The sequence below is a fragment of the Zonotrichia albicollis genome, chromosome 8 (genome assembly GCF_047830755.1).
Source record: "Zonotrichia albicollis isolate bZonAlb1 chromosome 8, bZonAlb1.hap1, whole genome shotgun sequence".
Classification (NCBI taxonomy): Eukaryota; Metazoa; Chordata; class Aves; order Passeriformes; family Passerellidae; genus Zonotrichia; species Zonotrichia albicollis.
Window position 1 is genome coordinate 16,174,375 of NC_133826.1, and position 20,098 is coordinate 16,194,472.

At 40.3% G+C, this 20,098-nt stretch overlaps 2 long non-coding RNA genes across 2 annotated transcripts; both read left to right on the forward strand.

The window, feature by feature from the left end:
• The first annotated feature begins 1,667 nt into the window (after positions 1–1,667).
• LOC113458612 (uncharacterized) lies at positions 1,668–8,987 on the forward strand. Its single transcript, XR_003378999.2, has 3 exons — positions 1,668–1,989; positions 6,327–6,456; positions 8,716–8,987. It is a non-coding gene; the product is annotated as an uncharacterized LOC113458612 (long non-coding RNA).
• A 5,487-nt stretch (positions 8,988–14,474) lies between these two features.
• Positions 14,475–19,690, forward strand: LOC141729751 (uncharacterized). Its single transcript, XR_012581200.1, has 3 exons — positions 14,475–14,734; positions 15,964–16,057; positions 19,122–19,690. It is a non-coding gene; the product is annotated as an uncharacterized LOC141729751 (long non-coding RNA).
• Positions 19,691–20,098: the final 408 nt, after the last annotated feature.

A 20,098-nucleotide genomic window follows, 5' to 3' on the forward strand; every position in this document is an offset into this window, starting at 1 on the left:
TGGCAGCTCAGTGGAGAGGGGCTGTTGAGTATGGCCAGATAAAGCAAAGGAGATTTGCCTTAGTAAGAGTGAGGTGAGAAAGTCATCCTTGGCTTATGGGTTTATGACCCTCACAAGTAGCTTTAGTACAAAAGCAGAAGCAACAAAATTTAGTATTATTCTGTTAAGAAGACAGAAAACCAAAGGAGTTTGAAAAAGTGGAATAAAATCTCTTTAGGTTGGCTAAGTGAAAACAAAGGAGGGAACATCATAATGTACAATCACAGCTCTTCCTCAGTGTGGCAGCAGCATCTGTTAAAAAATGCAGGACCCTTAAAACTGGCAGGGAACTTGGAAAGTCTGGTTTAGCTGCAGAACTGGGCTCTATCATAGAGACAAGGGCTTCAGCCAGTTGCAATAGAGTTTCCTATTGAATGCTGAACTACCAGTGGCTGTGGACTCTGGTATCTTCACCTTCTCTCTCTCCTCTACTGTTTCTCCAGTGCTTCCTGGCTATGTTAAAAACTCATGCTTGGTCCTCTGAGATAGCCTTTGACTGTGATTGGTGTTACAAGCCACCTCGTGATGGGCTGCAGTAGAAAAAGCAGTTGCCACTGGAGGTGAACACAAGGTGAGATAAAAACTGAACAAAAATATGGCATTGTTCTTTTTAAACTGAAAATCCAAGTCCAAGGTGTGAACAGCATAACCTTCGAATAATAAATGTGCAGACAAACCTTTCAGGTGCACTATGAGAGCTATTTGGGAAGACATAACTGCAAGCCTCTTCAGTTAGATGTAGTGATTGCATAGATGTAGGCTGCCCCAGCAAAATGTCTTTTCATGACCAAGGCAGAGGATTTCATTAAGAGTGCTGTTATGTTTTCACTGCCTACTTAATTTTGCTTTCTGAGGCTCTTCCAATGTCTCAGTTCCCAGGAAAGTATGTCAGGAAGAATTTTCAATTCTTCCCATGGCATGTACTTTTGGTGGAGATTTTATTTTATAGAAATGTAGAAGCTCATTTCTGCCTAGTGTTATTTGGGTGGCAGAGGTCGAGCTGGGAGGGAAGGCACTCCAAGGAAACAACACCCTCTTCATAACAACCATTAGGCAACAGGCTCAGCTATCACTGGTACACAGAATTTCAGCTTGTTTAACTGCCTACATCTCTCTCTGAAGTTAACAGTAGAATAGCCAAGTAGAAATCATTCCCCAGATGTTACAAGTGCTCTGAAATATGTTTGAAACTATCTAAATACTTTACACTTCTTATAAATTCATATCTTGATCCCAGAAGAGGATCCAGTGCACTCACCATGGACTAATAAACATTTAGAAAAGTTAAATTACTTAGAGATATTTAAGTTTCATACAAATATGTGTAAAGTGTAGACACTCTCCAGCATAAAACAGAACCTGCAAAGATCTTTGTTTATTTAATTGCATTTTGGTTCATCCATTTAATAAAGAGGATCATTTTTTAACCTCTCCAGTAACAAACAGTATTTCAGATTCTGTTACAACAGGCTGGAGAAAGAGAAATCTTAAACCGAGGGCATTTAGTCACCTGCAGAGTAGGAGAGATTGAAAAGGAAGATAGATTTACTGCCTTCCACATTAGTCTGAAGGCAATTGTGTATGAATTCCTCTTAAATCAATTTCTGAATAATATTAGTTGTCTGAAATGATGCAAAATTATATTGGAATTCAGCCCTGTTTTGCCGCACAAAGAAATTCTCTCTCTTCGTCCTTGCTACTCTTTAAGTCATCTGTTTTCCCCTCATTTATTCTTTCATGATGTGCTCTGCCTGCTGACGAGTGAAATGTGAACAGGAAGTGGGAAGGAGCAGCCTTTGTCTCTCCTGCCAGTGTGCTTCATACATTTGGGAAGAAGCAGACCTGCATCATAAAACCAACCGAAAGCCACGGAGTTACCTCTCTAAAAAATGTAATGGACTGTACTGAAAGCCTAACTTTGACTGATGTGAGGTTTGGGACTTCATCCAGGTAAGAATTCATGCAGCAATGAGCACAGATAAGGCAGCTGACCCAGAGTAGGGCCAAACTGTTTACCAGCAGATGTGTTTTTGAAAATCTTCCTTAACTGGTCATGGCAGCGGAAAATACCCTGCTGTTAAACGCATCTGCAATCCACTGCGCTCCCAATCCACCTACAAAAATTCTGACCTTTAAAGAAATGATGGAGAAGCTGGTGATTTTTTCCATGGCATTGAAGCTCAGTCTATTTTAGGCTCCAAGGCAATTGCAGCCCTTTTTGCTCCCTATTTCACATCACTTTTAAGTCTTGTTCTGGCCACTATGAACCCTTCAGCACTTCTCCCTGTGCAATCACTCGAGTCAAGATCTGTGATTTGTGATTTGCAGATGACATGTACATTTCTTGGCTGATGGCTGTTAAAGCAGTTTGCAAACCTAAGGCAATAAAGTGCGGGGATGCAGTTGAAGCTTTCTATTGCCACACTGAATTGCCATTCTCATGTAAATGAATAATAAGTTCCTCTAGGACTGAAAATAATCTGTTGTAAATTTCTGCATTAATTTTTTAAGTAAATAATTTTGCCAATTATCATTATGTACCTTCTGTAGATGGGAATATCACATTTAACTAGTCTGTGTATCAAAAACAGTGATGCAGCTTGCTGTATAGGAAAAAGAAATAAACAATGCAGCTTCTGTGTTCACCCAATCTAGGTCCTTTAATCCCTTCAGTATGGAAATCTACTTATTACTGAGCTGCAGAACACAGTAACAATTCCTAAAGTGTTAACACAATTATTTATACATTTCTGATCATCTTTCATTTAAATATTTATAAAATACATACTGGGAAGTATGTACCTTTTAGAAAACTCAGTTCCTATGTCATTTTCTTAAAATATTCACTTCTCTTAAAAGATACCTAAAAAAAAAACCCTGCTGGATTTTGTTTTAAGTGACACTATAAATGTACAAACAAAATGTAATCTTAAACAGAAAATAGTATGATTACCATCAGAAGGATTACTGTTGCTTGTTGTTCAGAGAGCAGGAAGCACAAGATGATTTTCTCACATACTCAGTCTCAGCTTGCAAAAAACCAAATATATTGAAGTGTCTTGGTCTTAACGTGCATCCTAAAGTCTACATATTGTATAAATTCCTAATCCTGTCAAAATGTAAGTCTGAAGATTAGCAGAATGTATAATAAATGATTCCATGTCATTACACATAAAAATAGTATTGCTAAATCAAGTGTGGCCCTTTATAAATGTAAAAAAGACCAACTTAAGCAGATTTGTGCTTTATAATTCTACAGCTCTGACTAGAAAAAAAGATTGACTAAAACAGATTTCCCATTTCTCTGATACAAATCAGTTTGTCTTCACACACATGCAAAAAGACATTGGAATAGATTTCTTTAGCATATAACTTAATATTTATTGAGATTTCTTGTACATTTAATTATTAATGCCAGCAGTGTTACAGTATTTCTGTGAGGTTGCTATTACTGACCCTGTACCTGTTGGGTTTTTCCCCCCCTCATATTATTTCCTCTACAAGCATGAAGGCATAGCACTTACCAATTATTTTGTGTGACAGAGTCAAAAAGACTTACGGTCACTAGGTCTCTTATTTGGCAGCATTTCAGGGCTTGTCATCCTACAAAATATACTTTAGTTTAATCATTTTATAGTTAGTGCATTTGGTACATTAATGATAAACATTTAAGGAACAACCACTTCTCAGTGTATTAAAATGAATCTTGTAGAAATGTGCAGTGAATCCAAAAGAAAATGTAAACCACATATATAGACACAGCTAGGTTGTAATGTAATGGTGTAATGTACTACCGTTACAAGATGTGGTGATTTGGTCTGTTGGGGTAGACTATTACAGACACCTCCCTATAAAACAAGATCTTTTATTTTATTTATTATTTCCCATTAATGAAAGTAAATAATTTGAATAATATAGAAAAGGCAAATTAAAGACCTACTCTGTTGTATATATTATATACAATATATAACATATAGCATAATATATATAATATATAATATATAATATATAATATATAATATATAATATATAATATATAATATATAATATATAATATATACGAAGACTGTTAGGAATAATGTATGAACACATGCATTTTATGGAGTTGTGACACCTTTGTATGGCTTAAATGGAGAATAAGTCAGTAGTGATCTTGTTGGTGGAAAAATTGGGTATAGACAGTCTTTTTCCTCCCACACCTTTTAAATAACCCAGCCAACCAGAGAACTCAGAATGACTGAAGTCAGTAGACAGCTGCAAGATGCAGTGCTACTGAGCTTAGTAGCAAAACTCTCACTGACTTCAATAGAGGAATATTTCTCCCCAACATTTTCAAAGGTGCCTGGAGGGTGCACATCACCAACACAAGGAATTTTAAGGAGGTATTTCACACTGATTGAAAATCATATTTTTCAGACATGTCTTTTCCAGATGCTGAGATGTAAAAATAGCTCTTACAACAAGCGTTAAAATAGGGCAGCTCCTGTTCCTTAATGATGAAAATACCTCTCATCCACCTCTTGTGATCAGTTGCCACATTGTACCAGTTTTGCACATTCTTGAGTGTACTGATCCAGATTCTGAAGGTCTAACATCCACAGCAAGATTCCAGTCATTGAGGACAGCAGGAGCTCTGCTGGAGTCAAGCCTCCAGGACTAGACATGGATCCTACTCTTAGGCTCATTATTTCTTTCACTTGAAGAACTGAAAATGACCGAAAGAACTAACTATCATTTATAGAAGGAAATTAAATGTCTTGGTAATCTAAATCTTGGACTAAATTTGGAGCATATCTAGCACTGACTGTCTTGGACAGGTACTATTAACACATTTATTGAGCAGGACTGAGTGAATCTGACACAGAGGCAATGGGAGAGGAAGTAATGAAGACTGAATTTAAAAGCACAGTACTGTAATATCTCATTATTTTCTCTCTAAGTTCACTTGGAGTAAACCTAAGAAAGTCAGGAGTCTCCCTTTGTGCATGCCAAGGAGCTTCTTCCTAATGCTTGTTGTTTGGGGAGGGAAATCATCTGCCTTTTCCCTGCTGCCTGGGAGCAGAAGCACCACCCGGCCCAATTGCCTCCCTCCATGCACAGGGCAGTGTGACTCCAGCAGTTCAGTGGACAGAAGAGGTTGAATCCCTCACTTGCAGAGATCCATTTTCAGCCCTTCTTCCCCACTGCTGCCTGACCAGAGGGGCAGTGAGAGCTCAGCAGGGTCTGCTGCAGGGCAGAGGGAGCCAAAGAGTGGGGTGTAGGACCGGGGTGGCAGGGATGGGTGACACAATGCAGCTCCATAATTTGTTACTCCCCAGAATTCCTCGTGTTTGAAGTTGCACTGTGGCTGTGGGAGCTGTGTGGTGTTCATGAGGAGGTGTTCAGCAGGAAAAGAAAAACACCTGTATCAAGCTGTACTCTGGGAGAGCTTCAGGCAGCTCATTCTTTCTGGACCTTCTGCGAGCAGTCCTGTAAGGGGGCTTAAATGACCTTATGAGAGGGATCCAGGTCTTAAAGTCAATACATCAGCTATGCTTTATCAGGGAAATAGGCAGGAGAATCCTCAGTGTCCCAGTTTCAGTTCCTTGAAGGAAGCCAGCCTCTTTGGAAAAGGGTCCAATGGCATGCAGAGGTCTATGCTAAATCAGGGCATGTTTTTCCCCCATTACTCTTTCTCTGGAAAATAACAAGCAAATCAAAATCTTATATGGGGGAAAAAATGTGAATGAGTATTCCATTTGGGTAAGGGTAATAATAAAATATTTTTGTTTCAGTATTCTTGAAACTAAAAATTCCAGTGTTGGAAAGCTTTTTTTAAAACAAATTTTCAAGTACAGGCTTTAAAACTAAACTTAAAAAAAACAGAACCAACTGAAAACAAAAGAAAATACTAGAACCATATCAGAAATAACTGTTCTGCATGATCCAGACAGAAAATTTCTTGGTCTGGATAAAATTTCTTATCCATTCCTTCAGTATTATAGGGAGCTTTTTTCAGAATAGAAACCAGACAATCTCTAAGTACCACCGACTGTTCAAAACAAGCCCTTACATGCCATTTGCAGTAGGACCAGTGCCCTTGACCCTGTACTTACCAGCACAGGATTCAAGGGTTTAATGTGAGAATGTATGTATATAATAAGAAAATAAGCCAATTAAATTATTAAAAGGTGACAAATCATTTGGCTTTGTTCAGTCTGTCTTAATTAATGGCCACTGAAGCCAACAAATATATTCCCTCTTTGGGTAAATTTTGGTTTTGACTGTATATTTTTCTTTTGTTATAGGAGATGCTGGCATGTCAGAGTCCCTTTGATGAGCAGAGTGTAATAAGCAACAGACACTGGGAAAATACTTCCTATCTGTTAGAAAAAGGTGACAGTTTTCAAATAGATGATACACGATTTAGTTTTGTTGGTAAGTTATGTACACTGGTTTCCCATTAAATCTATCACAGGATACACATTTATCATGGTAACGAGATCATCACTTAATAGAGCTGCTAATATTCCCTCTCAGGATATATAGTGGTAAATATGCATTTAAAAATAATAATAAAAAAACCTCAATGAATCTTTAAATGCATTGTGTTCATTACAATATTCATTAAATAAGGAAATGAATAGCAATCAGAGAAAGCATGATAGATGAAGAAAGGAGCTGTAGCACAGAACAATGATCTGGGGAATATCTCTGATGTGGTGATTGTTTTCTTCCAGCATGCTCTTTAGTGTTGCCTTTACCCCAGAAAAGCTTTCAGATCCCAGCTGCTTCTATATTGATGAGTATGGGGAACAGAACAAACTCTAGCTGTGAATGTTCGATCAATCTTTATATAGGTAAAATTGCCACTCTCCAGCTGATTTATGTAATGATTTTAGTTTGTGCCAGGAAAGCCGTAACAGAAATCCACTCCTGTGAAATTAATTGTTTAAATCAGATACACATCCTTGCTGCACAGGATGCTTATGCCTAAATTTTATAGGAGACAAGACTATATATCTTGAATAAATGATGGAGAAACTGGTTGAAGCTTACTTTCTGCTATCCAGGTGCCAGAGTCGCTTCTTGCCTTCTTCAAATATAGTCTATTTAATCTCCTGTAGTGTAGGAAATTATGTTCAAAATCTCTGTGATCCTCTCTCCCTACTAAGTTATGCAAGTAGTGACAAGTATACACTGTAAGTCTTGAGATTTTATCTTTAATGTGTGGCTACACACTGTTGATCAAGACAGCCTGGTAGAAAAACATTATTTTCAGGTGTGAAAAACCGTCACCTTTATCAAATAATTTCTCTTGTATCTCTCCCAAGGCATTGTACCCTATTTAAACTTGGGAGGTTAAGTTTGTAGCATTCATTATGACTGAAAATTTAGTTCACACAATCATGATGTTCCCTTTATTAAGTGTTACTGTTAAGCATTATTTTAATAATGTGGTTGGCCTTTTGAAAGGTTCACAAGATATTTATTTCTTTGTCTTGTCTCTTAATTGCATCTGCTTTTTAAGATTCTGATGTGCAAGCTAATGTTGCTGCTCTATGCCTTGTTTGCCACATATCTGATTTCTCTATGCATATCTTACAATTTATAGACCTCTCATAAGGTCTTACAGCTCTGCCTGATGTGTATAATTGAAATGCTGATGGGTGATGTAAATATCTTTTGACAGAGCTATGTCTTGAATCTTTGGTTGGTAGGTTTCCTTGAACCTCAAAACAAATCAAAATAAATTTTGGCAGATAGCCTGGCAGTTTTACTGTACTTAGAAAAATGGATTCTGTAAGAATCTTCTCTCATGCCATTAAATGAATTATTAGATAGAATAACAACAAGTTTCAGAATCCATAGCAAAAGTTATTCCTGTATCCAGATACCCCTACTAAAAATGCCTCCCTCATCCTCTAGTCCTCTCCCAATCTGATTCATTTTATTTAAAACCTTCAGCTCCTGTTCATCACTACCCCTTGACAAACAATTAGTCTCCAGCCTTCAGAATAACTGTTCTTTTGTTAGTAATTTGCAATATCCACCATCATGACCTGTAAAGCTCTGGAAGGATATTGATCTAACCATGCTTTGTGCAAGCAGAGTCCTGAAGGGGTGCTGCAGTTAAACTTTGGAGGAGCTCCTCATGCAATCCCAAGTGCAGGACTCAGGATGCCCATGGTAGGTCTGTGTGATGTGGAATGCTGTCCTACCACCCACTGCCACAGAGTGGGCAGCACTTCAGGAGCCTGGGAAGGAGCCAGGACTTCCACTAGGAAAGGCAGGTTCCTGTGCATCCATGCAACCCTGCTAACCAGCAAAACTGATACATAGATAAAGAAATTTGTCTCAGCATCTGTCCAGAATGGGATAAATGAATGTGTGTTCAGAAATGTTGTTCCTCCCTCTTGCTAGGGGTGAGTTAGCTCTGTATTGCCTCTCACTGTTGGCTGCAGCTACGGGGTTATCATCAGACAGACATTTGTTACTTGTGCAAGATCACTTACTTGGACTGAAAATCTGCCCACAACACCATGTTCATTGTGCAAATTGTGCTGTTCTCTCCAACCAGCCAGGAAATAATCTGGACAGCAATCCAAGCAGGCACCATAATTCTGCTTTTGGGCAATAGCTTCTACGTTTAGAAGACAGTTGATTAATCATTGCTCCTTTTCTCTCTACATGCAGGTCCTTTTCAAGACTGAGATATCAAGGCTCACATGTTCAGAGGACTTGACATCAGTAAGAGCTGCCACAGACCCTTTACAACAGACTAATCAAAATGAAAAAACCCAAACCTGTAGGAGGTGAGAATCAGATCTTTCTGTGGAAAAAGACAAGGCCTCTAACATTGACTCCTCCACTCCATTGGCCACAAAGCCTATTCTGGATAGGGAAATGGAGATGTTGCTGAGTTCTTTTAATAGAAGTGGAAGCATCAAAAGGTACCCTTTTTTTATTATTTATTTTTATTTTTATTTTTTGAAGAATATCAAGTGCTTAGGGGAGAAGCAGACAGTCAGCAACATCAAAACCTGATGCAATTCTCCTGAAAGGCCCTCTGATGTACTGGAAATGCCACATCTCCACTCCTGGGACCCAGTGTAATTATCAGGGGAAAACAGAGTGATTTCCTAACTATTGACTTCCCATAGGTCTAGGTCAATGTGGCCTGATGGTTTTCAGCAAAAGGCTCCCAGCAGTCTTTAAAAACTGACAAATCATAGAGCTGTGTGTTGTGGCTTGTGAGCCAGGAGGGCGTGGGACGTCAGCTGCCATGGAAGGAAGGTGATGTTACAGGGAGTGGAAATAGACTCTCCTTGGCTGCAGGACTTGTCTGCTGAGCTATGACTGCCATGGCAAAACCATTTACTGCCATCAAGAGGCAGCTATGGGAGAAGAATATGAAATATGCTGTTTCTCATCCAGTGTTTCCCAATGACCAATTTATTATTTTCACCCTGTCCAGCACTATGGAAGGGTGCATCAGGGATCTGCCTTTCTCTGCTCTGAATAACTTAAGTCAGGCTGCAACATGTGAAATAATTGAGCTGACCAGAATTTACAGCTCTAGGTGGAGTTTCTTCTGTCTGTTGGGTTTGTGAGTCATGACAATAAGAGCATGATGCAAAATGTACATGCTCATTTCTTCATCATTTTTCATTTTCTTGCTGTTTTATGACTCAGATCAGCTCTAGCATGGTCCAGCTCTCTTAGGCAAGAGTTTCTACAATGATTAGGTATCATCTTTAAAAATTAGAGCAACAGACAGATCATGTGAGCCACGCTCTTTCATTTTTCACTCTGATCTTCACATAGTAAGTCCCACATGACTTTCAGAGAGGCCTGTCTTGTTTAATGTGGACTTTGTTGGGCTGTAATTTATTTTACTTAATTATTTATGGCTACATTATGTATATTAGCTGCACTTGTCTAAATAACAAGGGTTGCAATGGAAGACTGCCTGTTCAGCTGATTAATTCCTGTTACTTTCTGCATTTCTTAAGGTGATTTTGTGATGAGTTTAGATTGCTGTTTATTGTTCCTAGCAAGAGCACTCTGAGACAACCCAGAGTTAGAATAGGCACCAGCAGAACTTAAATGGACACATAAGATTGGATCTGTTCTGCACTTAAAAATTATTTCAGATGGACAGGGAGGTGTTTGAGAATTGAATGAATAAAAGATCACTCCAAGCTAATTTTTTTTTTTTAGTTAACAGTACATTTAAATCAAGAGCTCATTTTATTTCTTACAGTTTTGAGACTTCTTCATTTTTTTAATATTCTATATTTCATTCATGAAAGTAAGAGAGTGTACCACATAATAAATGGAAACTTACCCAGAAAAAAGAAATAGATTGAGAGATTGGTTTCTGGTCTGACACATTCTTTTGTCTGCTTCTTACTGCTTGCTAACAGCTTGCAGCCATGGCAGGCAGCTAGCAGACCAAGTGCAGATTAACCATTTAATATTTATTGATAGGAAAATACCCTGAGCACACTTTTAATATGGGTTCCTTGGACATAAGGGCATCAATGGCTCTATAAAATGTAAATAGATTCTTAATTACCTCAAGTGCCCCTTCTGCCCAAGTGGCTCTTTCACATGAAATACATCTCACTGGTAATGAGCCCGAATATTGCTAATGGACTGTCAAGGGCATATTGTGGGATCTTTTCTTCTTGGGTGCCACACTGGCAGTGTGGAGGGTTTGCTGCTTCCTCAGTTCAGGGAAGATCTCAGGTTGGATTTTCCCACAGCAGGGAGCTCCTCCTAAATGAAGATCACCACAGTCTGGGTCTGACTGTCTCTGTATTTCTTACAATCTGTTTTGGGCTCTCGATAAGAAAGAGACAAAAAGTAAGTCAATAAGAGGAGACAAAAGTACTTTGCAATGTATTATAGCTTTCAGGGGTTTTTTTTCCCAAAGGAAATATTTCCCCAGAAATTCCTTTCCTTTTCCTGCTGCCCATTTCTGTCTCAGGAACAAGCTCCACTCCTGCTTTTTAGCCTGTCTTAGAAATATCATCTCACACTTCTCCATGGTTGGAGTTCATTCATTCAGTTCTCACACTTTAAGGTGTATGTTACATCTTGAAAACGTCTAGTAGAGGAACTCAAACTCTGAGGAAGGAAATTGCTGGATTTGACGTATGTTGGGCATATAACCATGAAAGAAACTGTAAGGAGCAAAAAATGGAATTTCCAAATTTTTTTCAGAATAATGTGAGTCAGTTTATAGGCTGTAGAGTGAAATATATATAATTTAATGGGCAGAGAAAAGAAAAGGACCATCATGCCTATTTTGAGAGTTGTAGATTGAGAGAAATTGGTAAAAAGAAATTGTCTACCTCACACTGCTGCACATTGACTTAGAAACTGTGTGCTGACATTTGAGTTGTGCATGTCTTTCTTGAAAACCCGTGTGAGGGCAGATGATAAAAAGCTCTGAGAGATAAAAAGCATCTTGAGAGAGATTCTGGCTTGGCTCTGCTGCATTGTTGCCTGCAAAAATAAGCCATATGGTTCTAGACTAAAGAAAGAATGGGTAATTGTAGGCTTGGAATGGGAAGGATGATCTGGCTGAACAGTGATGTCTCTGGGACAGCCTCCAGCTGGGGCATCAAGGGCAAGCACAGTTAATGTGTTTAAGGTGCAGCTTCAGCTGTTTGGGAGGGAGTGTATGAGGACCACAATGCAGCTCACTCACCCAGAAAGGTCTTTGTGGCCTTGTGTTTATTTGTAAAGCAGGCATGCTGTACTACCAGCAGCTGTGGGAGGATGCAGTCATTAGCTGTGGAAACTGCAACTGGTGCAGCCTCACATAGGATGGAAATGTCAATGGGTATGTGGAAACTGTGCATGTTTCTGCCAAGGGCTGGAGAGGAGCTGAAAATGTGAAGGTGTCTGGGTTGGGTTCACTTCTTCTGACACACCCTCATGTCTTCTGTACACTATGTGCTTTTTCAGAAGGATGCAGCTTTTAATTAAACAGTGCCTGTTTCTCCATTTTTATTCCTTGCTCAAAAATCAAGCTGCTGTGTGGAAAGTGGGCAAAGAGGGATAAATTAATGTGTCAGAGTGATTTGGTCAAGACTTTCTAAGCAGTTCTTCTGATGCTTTCTGTGATCCTCAAGAGAGGAGAAATCACTTTATTCTATCATAGTCTTACAATGACTTTGAATAGTGAGGATTATGTCACCCTGTAGATTATGTCAGCCCAGACAGTGGCCTTGGACTCCCTTGTTGTGCTCTCTTTTGTCTGCTGTGGTTTGTAGCTGTGCAGAGCTTCTCCTGGGGTTTCTTGGATGTGACCAGGTCATGCTGCTGCAGCCATGGCACTGAATGTCCACGGATGACTGTGAGCATAGGAAAAATTGAAGGCAAAGAAAAAAGATGTGAGGAAGGAAAACCAGGAAAAACTGGGGCAGAAAGGCAACTGATCTAGAGAACTTGCTGAGTTCCTTTGGAGGAGACTGCATCCAGTCATGGAGAACATAAAGTATTTCAGAGAGAAAGTAGATTTGCTCTTTTTGTTCCTGTGTTATAATCAGATATGTATCTCATTTAGTTTTCCCTCTTCTTCCCTTCTCTGCAGATATATAAACTTGGTAGTTGGAAGTTCATCATGCTTCACAAAATTAGCACATCTGTAATTTATATGCCTTTTAACTTCTAGTTACATTTCATAATAGAAGAGCTGAGGTTCCCAGCAAATCATTTATGGTACCAGAAAGCTGTGGGAGAAGATTGCTTACTTCCTAATTCAGTGTGACCCAAAGAAGTGAGAGAAATAACTCAGGGCTAAGTTGTTTTCTCTGGAGTGTTCTATACTGGAGTGGCCCACAGCAATAAGTGCTTAAGTGGCATAAGGGAATAGAGGAAGAGTATATAACCAGAGATGATATCTTTTCTAATAGCATTTTTAAGAATTAAAGAATATGACTTAGAAAATAGGATAACTGAAGCACAATGAGCTAGAAAAGGAGCTTTTTCATTAGGGGACAGACTAATGAAAGACTAAAGTTCTCCGTCAAGAGTTTTACTTAGGAATGACTTTTTTTTCCCAAATCAGCCTCTTCCATACTTCCTATAAACTCAGAAACAGTCCCTTTGTAATGTTTATGTCTATATAGAGTACTCTGAGTTTTGGGGTTTTTTTGAATAAGATAGTATAGCATGTAATGAACATCTAGCAAAACCATATGGGTCAATTATCTCCCCTTGGATTATGAACCTTGAGAAAGCATAAAGCAGTTCTTCAAGGCTCTGTGTATCTGGTGGTGTCATGTAAAATACCTGGAGGAACATTTGTGTTTTTACACAAATTCATTTTCCTAAACGTAGAGAAATTTCTATACCAATTTTGGAAATGTGCATTAACACATAGACTCATTGTTGCAGGAACACTTGATCTGTTGATTTTACTTCCATGGTGGACTCTTTACAGTCTGTATCATTTCCACTCCACTTCACTGATGGTGGAAAAGCTTTTTTCATGGTTTATTTAGCAGAAAGTCATTTTGATTAGCAAGATGAGTAATACTTTACAGCTGTTTGCAATTACTGCATCTGTTCTATCAGTGGATTCAGATATTGGAGGCTATATTGACAGAAATGCAAAATGCAATAGAAATGAGTACAAGAGGGGACACATGGACACACATGCACACTTGGTGGGTCTAGTCATGTAAAGAGAAATCAAACAGCATGTTAGTCTCAAATCTGTGCCACAAACTCAGAGCTGGATTTAATACATTTGAAAAGCAGAATTTCTTGTTTGCAAGTGTAGAAGTTTAGTAGAGGTTTTATCTCAGGAAGGTTGGTGTAAAAGCTGTGCACTAAATCTGTGCTGCTAAAGTGCAGAAAATGTTTTGTCCTTCTCCACAAAAGACATCAAGGCTGGAGCCCATACAGATGGGAAAAGCAAAACAAAGTCTCTGAGAACATCTGGAGACTATGTACATAGTCTCCAAACACAAAACTCCGTGCAATCTTAAAATGTTTTTTAATGCTCCTGATTTTACACTTCTAAATACACAGCTCTCTTCTGTGTTCTATCTCCTAAGGAAGAGCTTGGTTTATTTCAAAACTTCTGGTGAGTTCTTGTCTTATACTTTCCCAAGTAAATCACTTTGTCATTCCATATTCCACACTGGTGGGAGTTTCTCACACAAAATAAGCAAGGTGGTCCTATGTAAGGTAGATGAAATAAAACCCCTGTCAAGGTCTACCACAGTGGGGTGTGACCTTTATTTACTCGATAAAGGGAAATGGTTTTATGTCTGGTCCGTGCTATGATTACAAATAAACTCAGAAATTATTACAGAAAAAAATGTAATGGCAGACTGGTACTCCCACCTCACTGTTTTCTCACAGGCAAAATAACATTTCTTCCCTGACTTTTATGCCTGTATTTCTTTACATCCCACAGATTACTTTTAAGAAGGTTACATCTAGGTCCAAGAGTCTTCAGCAATTCTTTGCAAGCAAATTGCCAGAGAGTAGTATGGTCACACCCAGAGGGTCATGGTCAACAGCTCAGAGTCCTGATGGACGTCAGTGATAAGTGGTGTCCCTCAGGAGTCAGTACTGGGATCGAGTGTGCCCTCCAGGAATTCACACATGACACCAAGCTGAGTGGTGCTGATGACACACCTGAAGGACAGGCTGACATCCAGAAGGACCTGGACAGGCTTGAGAGGTGGGTCCATGGGAATCTCACAGGGTTTAACAAGAGCAAGTGGAAGGTGCTACACCAGCCCCAGGTCTGGTGGGGGTGGTAGACAGAGAGGGCAGCCCTGCTGAGAAGGACTCAAGGATGCTGGTGGTTGAGAGGCTGGACACAAACCAGCAATGTGCATTGGAAAGTCCTTCCTGAGGACTCAAGGATGCTGGTGGATGAGAGGCTGGATGTGACCCAGCAATGTGCACAGAACCCACCCCTGTCCTGGGCTGCATCCAGGGCACTGTGGGCAGCAGGTGAGGGGGGATTCTGCCCCTCTGCTCTGGTGAGACCCCACCTGCAGCACCACCTGCAGCTCTGGGGTGCCCAGAACTGGGAGAACATGGACCTGTCAGAGTGCAGAGGAGGCCACCAAGATGGTTAGAGGGCCAGAGCACCTCTCTTACAAGGAAAGGCTGAGAGAATTGGGATTGTTCAGCCTGGAAAAGAGGTGGCTTTGGGGTGACCAATTCCAGCCTTCAGTCCTTGATGGAGGCCTACAGGAAAGATGGAGAGGGACTTTTTGCAAGAGCATATAGTGACAGGACCAGTAGAATGGTTTTAAACTGAAAGACAGTAGGCTTATGTTAGATACTTGGGAGAGTCACCTGTGATTTCAGGAACACTGTCCCTGCCTGACTGGATTTGTTGGTTACTACTTTAAGCAAAAATGAAGCATTGCTAGGTATTCTTAACTGGTAGATTTTTATTGAGAGGTATAAGAGCCATGAGACAAAAGAGAATGAAGAATGTGCAGTTTGCCAGTGGTGGTCAGTGGAGACTTTGGCCTGGGTGTAGCTGAGGTGGTTTTGCCCTGAGAGGCACTGGCCATGTGCAGCTCCCTCTCAGGTCAGCTGCCATCCCAAACTGTCTTCCTCTTTCTCCAGACTGCCAGCACATTCACTCTCACCAAACACTATTTGGGTGTATAAATGATGAATTTATTTCCTTTAGAGACCCTGAGGAAAAAAAAAAGGTGGTTAAGAAAGTTTTGATTCCCCACTTAAATGGTGTTGGGATGGCTTTTCTATGTTATTAAGCACATACACTGTCTCCATCCTTGGATATGGTAATACTATTTTTGTCTCAGTGTTGCCTTTAGGAAGATTGATGTTGTTTACAGTGCTTTCTATGGGTTTGCATTGCATCAAAGTCTTGACATTCATCAGTAAAATCTATGTGATGTATTATCTTGTCCATTTCTTTAGGTTAGACAGAAATGAACCAGGCAGATTTTGATGCCTCTCTCTATATAAGACGTCTTAATGTTGCATTTCTTTCCCCCATTACAGACTACTGAGGGTAAGTACATTCTTACAGCAAGTATTAACACCAATCTGTGTAAGTGGCCTTACTCAAATTTGCTCTTCCTCATTTATAGGCAGATCTGTCTTTCTAGAACTCTTCCCACATCTGAAGCAACAGCTACATCCTGTAGAGGAACCAACCTGTATTGCTTACAAAGAGGGAAATATTTGTGACTGGTCATTGTAGCTCTCCCAAATACTTTGTGAAACTAAGGACTTTGTGTCAGTGTCTCATTCCATATCGACAAATAATGGAGGAAACTTGTTCTCATCATAGAATGAGGCCCAAAGCAAGATGATGGGATAAACTAAACCACCTGACTACCCCCAAAAGGATGAACTCTGCTTATTGCATTCCAGCCTTTATTATGTAGCTGTCATTGCTGAGTATTTTGAAAACTATATAAATGACAGTAGGCAAAAAAAATTTGATGATTCCTCAAATGAAATAGAAGTAATGTCTGGGAGAAGCAGGTTTACTGATTAACAGAACTTAGAAGAAAGGACTAAAAATATACTGTAATGTGGCAAGCTATTTTGAAACTTTGTCTGAAAATAAAAACCTCTTGCAGAGCAATAGATCTTTATAGCTGCAAAATTTAGATTCAGGTGCATTTACAGTCACAAGCAGCCGCACCTATGCTGCATTATTAAAGAGTCTTTTCCTGACCAGTTTGATGGGCATGTTGGTGCAAGCTTGACAAACATAATTCATTTTGCCAGTGATGGAGATTTTAACACTTGCTTGAAATAACTGATAATCTGGCAAAAGAGAGTTAAAGTATCATTGCACAGTATTTCATTTGACTAAAAGCAAAAGCTGTTTATAAACTCTGAGAACCATGTTTTAGCTGCCAGTGCAGTGCCAGGGTCAAGCACCAAGGAGGCCAGAGATGGTCCCTAGGAGGGTGTAGCTGTTCCCTGCTTCAGACAGGAGATGGGGCATTAAAACTGAGCTCAGGCTGGGCTCAGGCTGCCCTTGGGGCTCAGCAGGGGTGCCAGACAGGGCTGTCCCAGCAGAGCAAATTGGAAGGGCTCCTTGCAGCATGTGTGGCCTGCTGAGCTGGGCTGGTGTGCTTGGAGGAGTTCTGCATTTTGCTCATACCAAGTCACCAAGCTATGTCACCAGTACAATTTGTCTGGTGATAACTACCACTGGTGCAAGCACTCAGCAATCTGCCTCTGTGCTTTTGGCTGCCCCAACAGTTTCAGCTGCCTGGCCCAGCTGTGGAGAGCAAGAGGGAGTGATCCCTGTGTTTCCAGCCAGCTGGCAGTGAGGAGATTTGCAAATGTGCACCAGCCTTCAGCAGCAGCCAGAAGGAGATGGGGACTGCCCAGGTGGGACTGTCCAAAGCAGAGCAAAGGTGCAGCACAGGGCCTTGCTCTCAAGCACAGTGGAGAATCCCTCTGTGCCATGTATTACTGAGTGAGCATAAACAGATTTAGGAAAGTCCAAATGCAAGGGGACCTAAGCTGCTCTCCACACACCTCCTTTCCAGATCCAGCAGCGCAGCTGGGGGCTGAGGCTCTGTTAGGAAGGGGGCAGGAAGGGTCTCACACTTGCCCTGTCTAGGTGCAGGCATAGGGTGGGAACAGATCTTGTGCAAGATGAAATTTCCCCACCCCGGATTAAGAGGTAACATCTCATGCTTCATCTAGATTTTCTCCCACTGCTTTCTACTTTGATTTTTATTTTCTTTCCTGCTGCTTTTGTAGATCTGGGTGTCTGTGAAATAATATTCCAGCCAGTCTGGGGAGCTGTAGGTTGGCTAATTAGTTCATAGGTTGTACCCTAAGAATAACAAAGTTTTATCAGTGTCAGGCAATGTGATTTTTACCATTTTGGGGATAGGGAATTCATATTTATCTGCTGTGCTAGACATTTTTTGTGCCATATTCAACAGCTACAAAGGCACACATTTTCACTAGAATCATGATACTAGATTCTAATTAAAATGGAAACACACATCAGGAATCATCAGATTTTGTGGCATAAATATTAAATAGAATTTTCTTTAAAATAACCAAACCAGTCACATCTTAAGTGCTTAAAATGGGACATGTGATTTCAAAGTGCAGAGTGTTGATTAAAAAAAGAAAGGGGAAAACATTTTTACACTGGGAAGTGGATTGTGTGTCCTTTCCTACATTAATTTTCAATTTTGAATGCAAGGCAGATTAATATTTATTTATGAGTGGGGTCTGCCTGTACCATGCAACTTTTTTGTGCAGATAATTATTGTAGTTCAATATTTTCCATTCTGTCACACATTCATTCTTTACGCTTCTTGGGGTTTTTTTTCCTTACCAGAACATGAGTGAACACTTCTGAGCTGCACACCACAGGGGACATACAATTTCAAAAAGGGCAGAGACAGATGGAGAAAGTGGAGTTTTAACCTTTACAAATGAGAATGTTTGTCCATTTAATAGTAATAATGGAGAAGACACCCAACTCAAAAATATTTTCAGAAAATTGATGTCCCAACAATAGCTTGCAGGACCTATGCAGTAATGAAGAACTATTCTGTGACCAGCAGCAAAAGTAATGGCCTGAGAATCAAGCTGCCACTTGATAGCTGATACAGACAAAGGGCCAGGGCAAGGCTTAGGTTTCTTTGACATGCTTCTTTACAATTAAAACCATTTTTTAAAAGATTCTGAACTCAAATAAAACAGAGAAAAGGGTAAAAGGGAACAAAGATGGAAAAAAGAAAGGCCAGGGAAAAGAGGGATGCTCACTTCACTGTCTCTAGAAGGATATATGGAGAAATAGACATTCCTGCTGTCCCACTTGCCCATTTGCATGGCTCTCCTCTCTTTGCACAGCAAACATTCCTGAAGAATGGTTTGAAGACTTTGGTTTCTATTCCCTTCTTGTTCTTGGGGTGGCCCTGGGTGAGGCTATAGTGTACCTGTTTCCAGCAATTAAAATAGCATTGCCTTGAACTGAATTTGTTAGCTCAGAACATGAAATACAACTGTGAGTGGGAGAAATGAGTCACTTTTGTCTCTCCTGGTCTCTTCACTGTTGCCCCTTGTTGTCTTTCTGTTTCCAGTGGCATGACAGACTGTGCCAGCCTCAGTGACCTTACTGACAGACTGCAATGCTTTTCCCACTGCTGGGCAGCTTTTCAGACTGTGATCCTCCAGACAGAGTCCTGCTTCAAGAAGCTGCCAAATGCTCACCCTCATCAAGCTCTAGAGGCAGGATCATCACCCTGGAGGCCCAGTGAATTCTGGAGATTCACCATGTCATGTGAATCATGGAGTGGGTTTGCAGGCCAGCAGCTTCTGCTGCTGTTTCCAGAGAGAGCTGTAAAGGCACCAAAGTGCTGGTTGGGCTGGATTCAGCACTTCCATGCCTGAGCCTTAAGGCCCAACCTGCGGCAAACTGCTGCCAATCCAGCCCCAGCAAAGGGGGCCCCTCTGGTTCCTCCCCAGAGCACAGCCCTGGCACAGGTCCGTCCTGATGGACGTGCTGGGGTGTCTGTGGGAGCACGCTGACAGCTCTGTAAGCAGAGCCATCTCCGTGGGACCTGCTAGAATGTTCCCTCTTGTGTCCAGTTCTGCTACTTTGGACTTCTGACAAGTGTGGTTTTTAAGAAAATGGTAGAAAAGACCTAGCCAGAACTAATTCTTGTCCACCAAACCAAAGGTGAGAATGTATTTTCCTGTCCCTTACCACTTCCCATCTCTCACTAGATTTTTCCATTACATTCTTCCAGTAGATCTCCTTTCTCTCACTGTAGCCTTTTCAGCAGGATCCCTTACAGTCTATCACCCACAAAATGCCCTTCCTTCCATAAGTCTCAGCTTGGTCTTCTCCTTTTATAAAATTCATCTGACCGCTACTTATTAATATAAAATTAAAAGACATAACTAGCATTACATACTCACAGGAAGGCCTGTAAATTCTATTAAAACAACATAAAGTTGGGAAAAAAATGGAAACAAAGAAAAGAATTTAAATTAGTTACTTAAAAGGTTAGTGGAAGTGTGAAAAGATTTACTTTGGTTGTCCAATATTCATCAT